Raw genomic sequence first — 12,771 nt, 5'->3', positions numbered from 1 at the left:
TGATGCCTTCATTTATTATTGATCCAAGAACGTAGAAAACCAAATTTATGTTGCTGGAACTGCAAGTATATTAATAGGCTTTTCAAGATTATTTCCCACAGGTGACCCGTTGCATGTAGAGAAGTCACAGCATGTTGTTTGGGGTAACAATCCAGTATGGGTAGTAACCCAAAGCATACACTGCTTTCTGAGAGGTGGGAGGTGGGTGAGAAATTGGACAAGTCACACAAGATTTTAAATAGTAATTACTTCCCAACCACAAGTCCCCTTAACAGTTTTAATATGCATATCCTTTTTTTTTTTTTTGAGACAGAGTCTTGCTGTTACCAGGCACGCGCCAGGTTGAAGTGCAGTGGCGTGATCTTGGCTCACTGCAACCTCCGCTTCCCGGGTTCAAGCAATTCTCCTGCCTCAGCCTCCTGAGTAGCTGGGACTACAGATGCGTGCCACTACACCTAGCTAATTTTTGTATTTTAGTAGAGATGGGGTTTCACTATGTTGGCCAGGATGGTCTCGATCTGACCTCGTGATCTGCCTGCCTTGGCCTCCCAAAGTGCTGGGATTACAGGCGTGAGCCACCATGCCCGGCTGCATATCCCTTTTCAGTAGCAGGCCTGGAATTAGTGAATTTTGATTCATAATTGGAGGAAGATGTTTTCTTTTAAAAAGGTAGACATGAGGTCTCACTGTGTTGCCCAGGCTGGTCTCAAACAGCTGGCCTCAAAGTAATCCTGCTTTGGTCTCCCAGTGTTAAGATTACTTACAGGTGTGAGCTGTTGCACCCCACCACAAGATGGCTTGAAGGGAAGATAAACTGAGTTACATAAGGTTCACTGGTGCCAGGGCATGAGTTTAAGCTTTTAGTGTATTTATTTATTTTGAGACAGAGTTTCGCTCTTGTTACCCAGCCTGGAGTGCAGTGGTGCGATCTCGGCTCACTGCAACCTCCGCCTCCTGGGTTCAAGCAATTCTCCTACCTCAGCCTCCTGAATAGCTGGGACTACAGGCTGCACCACCATGCCCAGCTAACTTTTATATTTTTAGTAGAGATGGGGTTTCACCATGTTGACCAGGATGGTCTCGATCTCTTGACCTCGTGATCCACCCGCCTTGGCCTCCCAAAGTGCTGGGATTATAGGCGTGAACCACCGCGCCCGGCTTGCAATAAGAGCAAAGTTTATGCTATTTTTACAGTTTTCAGTACAAAAAGGTGTTAATATAGAAACAATAAAGTTGACACTTGATTACCTTTAAAAAAAATTCTGCACTGAGGCTTGCTGGATTCCTGTCTCTCTCTGGTCGGTCAGTGGCCTACAGCAGGCAGTGCAAGATCAGTCCACCCCATTCGAATGAAGTTGGGATTTCAGGGCCTTGGTCCCTCAAGTCAATGAACTCCAGATGAAATGACTTTTCTGGAGATACCAGAAGACTCTAGTATGAGCACAGACTCTTCGGGGCTGTACTCATGTTACAGGAAAGGGGTGCTGATCAGACCCTAAGAGAGGGTTCTTGGATCTCATACAAGAAAGAATTCAGGGCAAGTCCATAGTGCAAAGTGAAAGCCAAGTTTATTAAGAAGGTAAAGGAATAAAAGAATGGCTACTCCATAGACAGAGCAGCCCTGAGGCGAGGATGGCTGGTTGCCTATTTTTATGGTTATTTCTTGATGACATGCTAAACAAGGGGTGAATTATCCATGCCTCCTCTTTTTAGACCATATGGAATAACTTCCGAAGGTTGCCATGGCATTTGTAAACTCATGGCGCTGGTGGGAGTGTAGCAGTGAGGACAACCAGAGGTCACTCTCGCTGCCATTTGGGTTTTGGTGGGTTTTGGCTGGCTCCTTTACTGCAGCCTGTTTTATCAGCAAGGTCTTTATGACCTGTAGTTTGTGCTGACTTCCTCTCTCATCCTGTGAGGTAGAATTCCTTACCCATCCGGGAATGCAGCACTGTAGGTTTCAGCCTCATTTTACCCAGCTCCTATTTAAGATGGAGTTGCTCTGATTCACATGCCTCTGACACTCGTACATATGTGGGAAATGTGCCTTATAGCAGAACCTGGAAAATCTCAGGATATTCCCTGTGACCTATGCAGATCCTCAGATTTCAGGTCCTGCCAGAATACTTGATAACTTTCATTAGAGTAAGTGGCCTCTTCAAACTGAATAACTCTGTAAATATATGATGAAATCAATTCATAAAGCTTTCAAAAATCATCTTTGGGCCGGGCGTGGTAGCTCATGCCTTTAATCCCAGCACTTTGGGAGGCCGAGGTGGGCAAATCACTTGAGGTCAGGAGTTTACCAGCTGGCCAACATAGTGAAACTCCAGAGGCTGGGGCAGGAGAATCGCTTGAACCCAAGAGGTGGAGGTTGCAGTCAGCTGAGATTGCACCACTGCATTCCAGCCTGGGTGACAGATTGAGGCTGCATCTCAAAAAAAAAAAAAGGCCAGGCACGGTGGCTCACGCCTATAATGCCAGCACTTTTGGACGTCAAGGCTGGTAGATCATGAGGTCAGGAGTTCGAGACCAGCCTGGCCAATATGGTAAAACACTCTACTAAAAATACAAAAATTAGTTGGGCATGGTGGTGGGCACCTGTAATCCCAGCTACTCTGGAGGCTAAGGCAGGAGAATCACTTGAACCTGGGAGGCAGAGGTTGCAGTGAGCCAAGATCACAACACTGCACTCCAGCCTGGGCTTCAGAGTGAGTCTCCATCTCAAGAAAAAAAAAAACCAAAAAACCAAAAAAACTTTAACTTTACACCTTTTTGCCCAATGTTTTTTCATCTTTATAGTTTTTACACTAACTAGTGGGGACAGTTCAAGTAGTTTCTTTTTGTATTTCAACAATAGCAAATTTCTAGATACCCCAGTATAAGATTCTAGTAAAACATGGAATTGAAGACTGACTGACGAACAAAGGGACCTCCTCTATGGTTCTCCTTGCTCCCTGCCTCCCCTTTTCAGTCTGGGCCCAGAGGGTGTGGGGAGGGGAGGGACAGAGATGGAGAAATGCTGGCAGATGGCCAACACTAAAAGGGTTCTGAAATTACTTTCCCTACTCACGGAGCCAGGAAAAGAAAGGAGTTTGTGTGGCGTCAGGACCTTCAGCTTGGACTCTGCCTCAAACTCTTGTCCATTTTTCCTTCTTGGAGAGCAGTAGGATACTATTTAGAGATTTGAAAGCCCTTCATTTCTGTGTTCTCATTACCTTCCCCATTATAGAGTTCCCAGGTAGAGGACTTCCAGGATAGCTTTCTTCTAGTATAAGAACTGGGGCTAGAGGGACAGATAGACCTTGAATCTGCATGGATTTTTTTCATTGAAATTGGTTACCAAAGTAATATGTACACATAAGTAAAAGCAAACTATTTCTAAAGGATTTATGAGATTAAAAGCCAAAAACCTCTCTCTCATTCTTTCCTCAGTCATATAGCAGCTCTATGTATCAGACTTTTGAGATAAATTTAAATTAAGATAATATTTCTTTTCTTTTTTGAGAGAATCTCACTTTGTCATCCAGGCTGGAATGCAGTAGTGTGATCTCGCCTCACTGCAATCTCTGCCTCAAGGGTTCAAGCAATTCTTCTGCTTCAGCCTCCTGAGTAGCTGGGATTACAGGCGTGTACCACCACACCTGGTTAATTTGTATTTTTAGTAGAAATGGGGTTTCACCATGTTGGCCAGGCTGGTCTTGAACTCCTGACCTTGTGATCCACCCGCCTTAGCCTCCCAAAGTGCTGGGATTACAAGAGTGAGCCACTGCGCTGGCCTGGATTCATTTTCTTTTTTTTTTTTTTTGAGACAGAGTCCCGCTCTGTCCCCAGGCTCAAATGCAGTGGCACAATCTTGGCTCACTGCAACCTCTGCCTCTCCGGGTTCAAGCGATTCTCCTGTCTCAGCCTCCTATTTTTATTTATTTATTTTTTTGAGATGGAGTTTCGCTGTTGTTACCCAGACTGGAGTGCAATGGCATGATCTCGGCTCACTGCAACCTCCGCCTTCTGAATTCAAGCAATTCTCCTGCCTCAGTCTCCCGAGTAGCTGGGACTACAGGCGCGCACCACCATGCCCAGCTTATTTTTGTATTTTTGGTAGAGGCGGGGTTTCACCTTGTTGACCAGGATGGTCTTGATCTCTTGACCTCGTGATCCACCTGCCTCGGCCTCCCAAAGTGCAGGGATTATAGGTGTGAGCCACCGCGCCCAGCCAATTTTTGTATTTTTAGTAGAGACGGTTTCACCCTGTTGGCCACGATGGTCTTGATCTCTTGACCTCGTGTTCTGCCCACCTTGGCCTCCAGAAGTGCTGGGATTACAGGCGTGAGCCACCTCACCCAGACAGATTCACTTTCTATAGGTCAATTAGATAGCACATTATACTGTATTTTCCTCAGGGTCATCAACCCTGAAAGCTTATGATGGATTAAAATTGCCACAAATTCCAGTACATGTTTGAATCTGTGCTGCCATTGTGACTTGCTTTGACCAATAAATGCAGCAGAGATGGCATTGTGTGACTTTGAGCTTCAGCCTCCGGAGGCTTTACCAGCTCTCAGGCTTTTTGTGAACACTGTCACCTTGTGAACAAGCTCAAACTGGCTTACTTGAGTATGAGACCCTAGGAAGAGATAGTGATTAATGGAAAATGCCTCACTTGCTCGGCCGTTACACCCGTCTCAGCTGAAACTCCTGTGGATGAGGTCAGCCTGGCTGCATGCTGTGTGCAAATGTATGTTGCCATAGAGCAGAAGTACCACTGTGCGGAGCCTGGATTCAATAGCCAAACTAAAGAATGAGAGCAGATAATCACTTGGTTCAAGTCACCAAGTTTCAGGGTGGTTTGTTACTCAGCAATAGATATGGATACAAACCTAATCATGTCCTCAAACCTAGTTAATAAAAAAGAAGCATTTTCAATGAACAAATGAGCAACTGTACCTAGAAGTGACTTGCTCCCTGCCCAACGGGGGAGTTAGTGGGTAAATGGGACAGTTACACATTGTTCTCCTTTGTTGAACAGTCTCTTGTCCAAGTTCCCATACTGAAAATTTTTAACACATTTCTCAGAATTAGCTTTACATAAAGCTTTATTTTTCTAATGAAAAAGCTAGTGTTTCAGTAAAATACATCTTTTATCTGGTATTTTAAAGGAAAGCAGCCCCATTTTCTCTAATTTGCCTTCCTGTGGAGTATTTCACCATAGTTTTTTTAAGACAGAATTTCCTCTTGTTGCCCAGGCTGGAGGGCAATGGCACTATCTTGGCTCACAGCAACCTCTGCCTCCTGGGTTAAAGGGATTCTCCTGCCTCAGCCTCTCGAGTAGCTGGGATTACAGGCATGTGCCACCATGCCTGGCTAATTTTGTATTATTAGTAGAGATGGGGTTTCTCTCTGTTGAAACTCCCGACCTCAGGTGATCTGCGCACCTCGGCCTCCCAAAGTGCTGGGATTACAGTCATAAGCCACTGCGTCTGGCCTCATCATAGTTTAAAGTCAAAGACAGGGAAAAAAAGATACATCTATTTAGGTCAAATGCTAAATACCGAGAAAAACTTGCAATAATAGAAAGCTTTTAATTGGCCAACCCAGTAGTTAGGGCAACCCACTAAACTCCTGTTTAGTGGAAGTCAGATGTAGCAAGAAACAGGAAACTGGACTTAGCGCTACACACATAGGAAAGGCGGGACATTTAAACAAGTTCAGGGCCAAATTAACAGGTTGGTTTTTGACGCTTTTTGATTTGCAGGTATATAGGGATCACCAGTTCTAATCTCATGAGTAGGACTAGGATGAAAAATTACAGTCTCTTTTCTATGATAGTTTAGTGGAATTTTTGGATGTTTGATTTCCAAATTTCCTGTGTATCTAATTTACTGTTTTCTCAATCAGAATCGTGGGTCTGGATCTCCATGCATGCTGTGATCTGTCCGTGGTACTTGGCAAGCTCACCAGCAATGTGAAAGATTTCCAGCCAGCCAGGGAAGCACAGTCCACTTAAAGCCATCTGAGGCCGGGCGCGGTGGCTCACGCCTGTAATCCCAGCACTTTGGGAGTCCGAGGCGGGTGGATCACGAGGTCAAGAGGTCGAGACCCTCCTGGTCAACAAGGTGAAAGCCTGTCTCTACTAAAAATACAAAAATTAGCTGGGCATGGTGGTGTGCTCCTGTGGTCCCAGCTACTCGGGAGGCTGAAGCAGGAGAACTGCTTGAACCCAGGAGGCGGAGGTTGTGGTGAGCCAAGATTGTGCCACTGCACTCCAGTCTGGGTAACAACAGCGAAACTCCATCTCAAAAAAAAAAAAAAAAAGCCATCTGTGGTGGCGAGAGAGCATGGAAATCAGGGGACACCTGTTTTGGGCAGCAGTGCTGAAGACAGCAAGGGCACTGCACTTTACACACACACACACACACACACACACATACACCTGCTCTGAGACATAAGCTCAGGGAGGAGTTGTATATGGTGAATTCAAAGGAAGCCATAAGGAGATTAACTGGTAGTTGCCCAGAATTCTCAAGAGAATTGTATTACCTTTGAAGGTCTTCAAAGCAGGTTTCCTTCCTAAGGTTGAAACAGTCTCACCTTTAGACTTGATGATGGGTTTTAGTATATAGAGGAATTATTGTGCAGTGGTTAAAGACATGGATACTGATGGAACTGTTCTTTTTTTTTTTTGAGATGGAGTCTCGCTCTGTCACCCAGGCTGGAGTGCAGTGGTACAATCTCAGCTCACTGCAACCTCCACCACCCAAGTTCAAGCAATTCTCCTGCCTCAGCCTCCCTAGTAGCTGGAATTACAGGTGCCTGCCACCACACCCAGCTAATTTTTGCATTTTTAGTAGAGACGGGGTTTCACCATCTTGGCCAGGTCGGTCTTGAACTCCTGACCTTGTGATCCATCTGCCTCAGTTTGCCAAAATGCTGGGATTACAGGCGTGAGCCAAGGTGCCTGGCTGGAGCTGTTCTATATTGTGATTATGGTGGTCATTAAACAAATATATATATGTGATAGAACTGTACATCGAAAGAAAACAAAGTCTGTTTATAATTAAAAACCCCAGGCTGGGCATGGTGGCTCACACCTGCAATCCTAGCACTTTGGGAAGATGAGGCAGGAAGATTACTTGAGTACAGGGGTTTTAGACCAGCCTGGACAATAGGGAGAGACCTTGTTTCTACAGAAAATTAAAAAACTAGCTAAGTGTTATGGTGCATGCCTGCGGTCCCTGCTACTCTGGAGGCTGAGGTGGGAGGACCACTTGAGCCTAGAAGGTAGAGGCCACAGTGAGCTAAGACTGTGTCACTGCACTCCAGGCCAGGTGACAGAGTGAGACCCTGTTTCAAAATAAAATAATGAAGCCCCACATGAGTTCTGGAGACGGAATGCCAGGGTTTGTTTGAATCACAGCTCTATCACTTATTAGTTAGATCCTGGGTAAGTTACTTGTGCCTCAGTTTCCTCATCTGTAAATGTGGGTAGTAGTATTTTCTGCAAGCATTGCTGTAAGTATTCAGTTAATATATGTAAAGCACTTGAAAGAGTGCCTGGCTCATTTTATGTAGTATATAAGTGATAGTTACTATTACTATTATTATATGAATATGAAGGAATAAAAAGATATGTGGGCTATCATATGATTATAGCAACTAGGAGTAGTCTGAAGTCTGAAATACAACTACCATGAGGTACTGGCTTTATACAGGAAAGGAAGAAACTCTAGAAGAGCTTAGTGTGAACGCTACTAAGCAAATTTAAGTTTGCTCTTTTTCTAATTTCCGGGGAAGGTAAAAACCAAACAAACAAAAAAATCCTCTCACTCTACTGATTCATGCATTGAATGCCTGCTATTTCTTTTCTTTTTTATTTTTATTTTGAGATGGAGTCTTGCACTGTTACCCGGGCTGGTGTGCAGTGGAGTGATCACAGCTCGCTGTAACCTCTGCCTTCAGGGTTCAAGCGATTCTCCTGCCTCAGCCTCCCGAATAGCTAGGATTACAGGCACCCACCACCACTCCTGGCTAATGTTTTTTGTATTGTATTTTTATTTTACTTTATTTTTTTGAGACAGAGTTTCACTCTTGTTGCCCAGGCTGGAGTGAAATGGCGTGATATCGGCTCACCACAACCTCCACCTCTCAGGTTCAAACAACTCTCCTGCCTCAGCCTCCTGAGTAGTTGGACGCATGCACCACCATGCCCAGCTAATTTTGTATTTTTTGTACACACCGGCTTTCTCCATGTTGGTCAGGCTGGTTGAACTCCCGACCTCAGGTGATCTGCCTGCCTCGGTCTCCCAAAGTTCTGGGATTACAGATATGAGCCACTGCGCCTGGCCTTTTTTTATTTTTAGTAGAGACAGGGTTTCACTATGTTGGCCAGGCTGGTCTCAAACTCTTGACCTTGTGATCCTCCAGCCTCAGCCTTCCAAAGTGCTGGGATCACCGTGAGCCAATGAGCCTGGCCATGCCTACTCTTTTCTAGGGGCTTACTGAAAGATTAGAAAGGATCTTGGCAGTCTTTTATTTAGACAAAGTTTTACTCTTGTTGCCCAGGTTGGAGTGCAATGGTGAGATCTTGGCTCACTGCAACCTCTGCCTCCCGGGTTCAAGCGATTCTCCTGCCTCACCCTCCTGAGTAGCTGGGACTACAGGCATCCTCCACTATGCCTGGCTAATTTTTGTATTTTTAGTAGAGACAGGGTTTCTCTGAATTGGTCAGGCAGGTCTCGAACTCCTGACCTCAGTTTATTCACCCACTGTGGCCTCCCAAAATACTGGGATTATAGTCATGAGCCACTGTGCCCGGCCAAGAATCTTGGCAGTCTATCACATCCATATATTTCACTTCCAGTATCACCTGACACATGATGATGTGTTCTCTAATGCATATGCTTTCTTTGTGTGTGACCTCGGTTTTCTCTGATTTACCACAGCTACCAGGTAGAGGTACTGACAGTGTCTGTGATTAAGCATTATACCTATTATAGCACCGATCAATAAGAATGTTAAGACGGAATAAATTCTCCCACTAGATTAACTACACAGGAGGTAAATTCTGAGAATTATTTTAGAGGCAAAAAGCAGGTTTTGAAAACAGGAACCTGGGAATCCAAGCAGTGGGTGTTTTGAGGACAGTCCAGATATACTTAGGAGTATTCGGATCATGAAACTCCATGACATGAAGGAAAAAGGTGAGGCATCATTGCAATATGATGTTAAAATAGTAATCTTGGCCGGGCACAGTGGCTCATGCCTGTAATTCCAGCACTTTGGGAGGCTGAGGCGGGTGGATCATGAGATCAGGAGTTTGAGACCAGCCTGGCCACTATGATGAAACCCTGTCTCAACTAAAAATATTTTTTTAAAAAAATTAGCCAGGTGTGGTGGTGTGCACTGTAGTCCCAGCTACTCGGGAGGCTGAGGCAGAAGAATCGCTTGAACCCAGGAGGTCGAGGTTGCAGTGAGCTGAGATCCTGCCACTGCACTCCAGCCTGCTGGGTGACAGAGTAAGACTTGGTCCAAAAAAAAAAATAGTAATCTTGAACCATTGCCCTTTCACTACAAGGTCTTAACAAGAGCAGATAACATGACAGAGAGACATTCAGCGCAGGCAGATGTGTTATCTATTTGATTCACATGAGTCTGAAGTCTTGTTTTTAATGTTTAAGTATTACTCTTTTGACAGTTGAGAGAAAACAATCCCCTTGGGAGGAGGAAAGCAGCCAAGAGAAAATGGAACAGCTGAGAAAGAATGGAAATGATTCTAATTCTCCACGACACAGAGCCAAGTGGGAGGGAAGCCAGGGTAAATGATCTGAGCCCGTCTACGCAACAGCCTGCCTCAGCTTGAGCTCTGGGTGCTTACTCAGTGAAGCAAGAACAACTGTGTCATGGCTGACACAGCTGGAGCGCCTCCATGTTAGTCAGCTGCAGGAAACCAGCCTATCTCCATTGTGCAAGAAGGGTCTGAATGGTAGAGACACAGGTACACAAGATTGCATCTCTACTCCACGTCTCCTTGGTTGTTATGGGAAGTGAGTGTCACAAGTAACATATACTAGACTCAGGGGAATTATACAGTAAAGACAGTGATTGGCACAGCTTGGCATTTATGGTGATGAAAGATGCAAAATGTATTAAAACTTCAGTTTGTCTTAGTAACCTTGACGAAGATGCTGTTATTTTAGTTTAATTAAGGGGGGGAAAGCCGAGAGATTAGGTGTAATTTTTTTTTTTTTTGAGACGGAGTCTCGCCCTGTCACCAGGCGCCAGGCTGGAGTGTAGTGGTGTGATCCTGCCTCACTGCAACCTCCGCCTCCTGGGTTCAAGCAATTCTCCTGCCTCAGCCTCCCGAGTAGCTGGGACTACAGGCTGTGCTACCACATGCAACTAATTTTTGTATTTTTTAGTAGAGATGGGGTTTCACCATGTTGGCCTGGATGGTCTCCATCTCTTGACCTTGTGATCCGCCCACCTTGGCCTCCCAAAGTGCTGGGATTACAGGCGTGAGCCACCGTGCCCAGCCAGTGTAACTATTTAAAATAAAACTTTGAACCTAACATCACAAAAGAGTCAAAAAGTACTTTGGTGGAACTTACTTGACTTCTTTTGGGAGTCATGAATACAAAAGAGATGACATGCTCAACACTGGGCTGCAGAGCCAGGTAAACAATCTAGAATAAACTTGCTTCATTGTTTTCTTTTCTTTTTTTTTTGAGATGGAGTCTTGCTCTGTGGCCCAGGCTGGAGTGCAGTGGTGTGATCTCTGCTCATTGAAGCCTCTACCTCCCAGGTTCAAGTGATTCTCATGCCTCAGCCTCCCAAGTAGTTGGGACTACAGGCACGCACCACCACACCTGGCTAATTTTTTGTATTTTTAGTAGAGATGGGGTTTCACAGTGTTAGCCAGGATGGTCTCGATCTCCTGACTTTGTGATCTAACCCCCTCAGCCTCCCAAAGTGCAGTAAGCAACTGCGCCCGGCCACTGCTTCATTGTTTTCTAGCCACCCCTAACCACCTCTGATTTGTGGAAGTGAGGAGGCTGTCCTGGTACTTTGCCATCATCTCCTCTGTTCCTGGCCAGAAGAGCCCACTAATTCCTGCAGCCTGTCACAGTGTAAGTGACTACTAATTCAAGAGATGTCCCTATATTCAGATTAATGGATAAAGAAGTACAGTCATGTACCACATAATGACTTCTTGGTCAGCAAGGGGCCACATATACAACCATAGTCTGGTAAAATTATAATGGAGTTGGAAAATACCTATCCCCTAATGATTTGTGTTACAATTGCCTATAGGATTCAGTACAGCAACATGTTGTACAGGTTTATAGCCTAGGAGCCATAGGCTATACCATACAGCCTAGGTGTGGAGTAGGCTATACCATCTAGGTTTGTGTAAGTACACTTTATGTTTGCACAAAGATGAAATTGCCTAACGATGCATTTCTTAGAATACATCCCTGTTGCTGAGCAATGCACAACTGTGTGTGTAAAGTGACTACATCTCAGAGACCAATATAGTAATGGAACTTTCTTAAAGCAAAATCTACAAGGAAGCACTTGATCCTAGTAGCGATCCTAAGCTGCATTAGATTAGAGGTATACTATGGAACAAATTAATACCAGATCCCAGTAGAAGTCCTCAACCAATTCTAGGCATAGAGCATCTTTCTCACCCTTTGCTGGCTTTCTTTCCTGCCTTTTTTTTTTTTTTTTGGAGATGGAGTCTTGCTCTGTTGCCCAGGCTGGAGTGCAGTGTTGGAATCATGGCTTACTGCAGCCTTAACCTCCCAGGCTCAAGGGATCTTCTCACCTCAGCCTCCTGAATAGCTGAGACTACAGGTGTGTGCCATCATACCCAGCTAAAATTAAAAAACATTTTTGTAGACACAGGTCTTAACTATGTTGTCAGGGCTGGTCTTCAAGGGATCCTCCTGCCTTGGCCTCCCAAAGTGTTGGGATTACAGGTGTGAGCCCTGTTTTCTGAAATTTTTTCTTTTTTGAGATGGAGTTTTGCTCTTGTTGTCCAGGCTGGAGTGCAATGGCACACTCTTGGCTCACTGCAATCTCCACTTCCCAGGTATAAGTGATTCTCCTGCCTCAATCTCCCTAGTAGTTGAAATTACAGGCGCACACCACCACATCCAGCCAATTTTTTGTATTTTTGGTAGAGATGGGGTTTCACAATGTTGGCCAGGCTGGTCTCGAACTCCTGACCTCAGGCGATCCACCCGCCTCAGCCTCCCAAAGTGCTGGGATTATAGGCATGAGCCACTGAGCCTGGCTTGAAATACATTTTCTTTTCTTTTCCTTTGTTTTTGAGATGAAATTTCGCTCTTGTTACCCAGGCTGGAGTGCAATGGCGCAATCTCGGCTCACAGCAACCTCCGCCTCCTGGGTTCAGGCAATTCTCCTGCCTCAGACTCCTGAGTAGCTGGGATTACAGGCATGCGCCACCATGCCCAGCTAGTTTTTTGTATTTTTAGTAGAGACGGGGTTTCACCATGTTGACCAGGATGGTCTCGATCTTTTGACCTCGTGATCCACCAGCCTCGGCCTCCCAAAGTGCTGGGATTACAGGCTTGAGCCACTGCACCCGGCCCTTCTTTTCTTTTTTTTTTTTTTGAGATGGAGTCTCACTCTGTTGCCCAGGCTGGAGTGCAATGGCATGATTTTGGCTTACTGCAACCTCCGCCTCCAGGGTTCAAGTGATCCTCCTGCCTCAGTCTCCTGAGTAGCTGGGACTATAGGTGCCTG

The sequence above is a fragment of the Callithrix jacchus genome, chromosome 3 (genome assembly GCF_049354715.1).
Source record: "Callithrix jacchus isolate 240 chromosome 3, calJac240_pri, whole genome shotgun sequence".
NCBI lineage: Eukaryota > Metazoa > Chordata > Mammalia > Primates > Cebidae > Callithrix > Callithrix jacchus.
The sequence above is the reverse complement of the archived record's forward strand: the minus strand, read 5'-3'. Positions refer to the sequence as shown.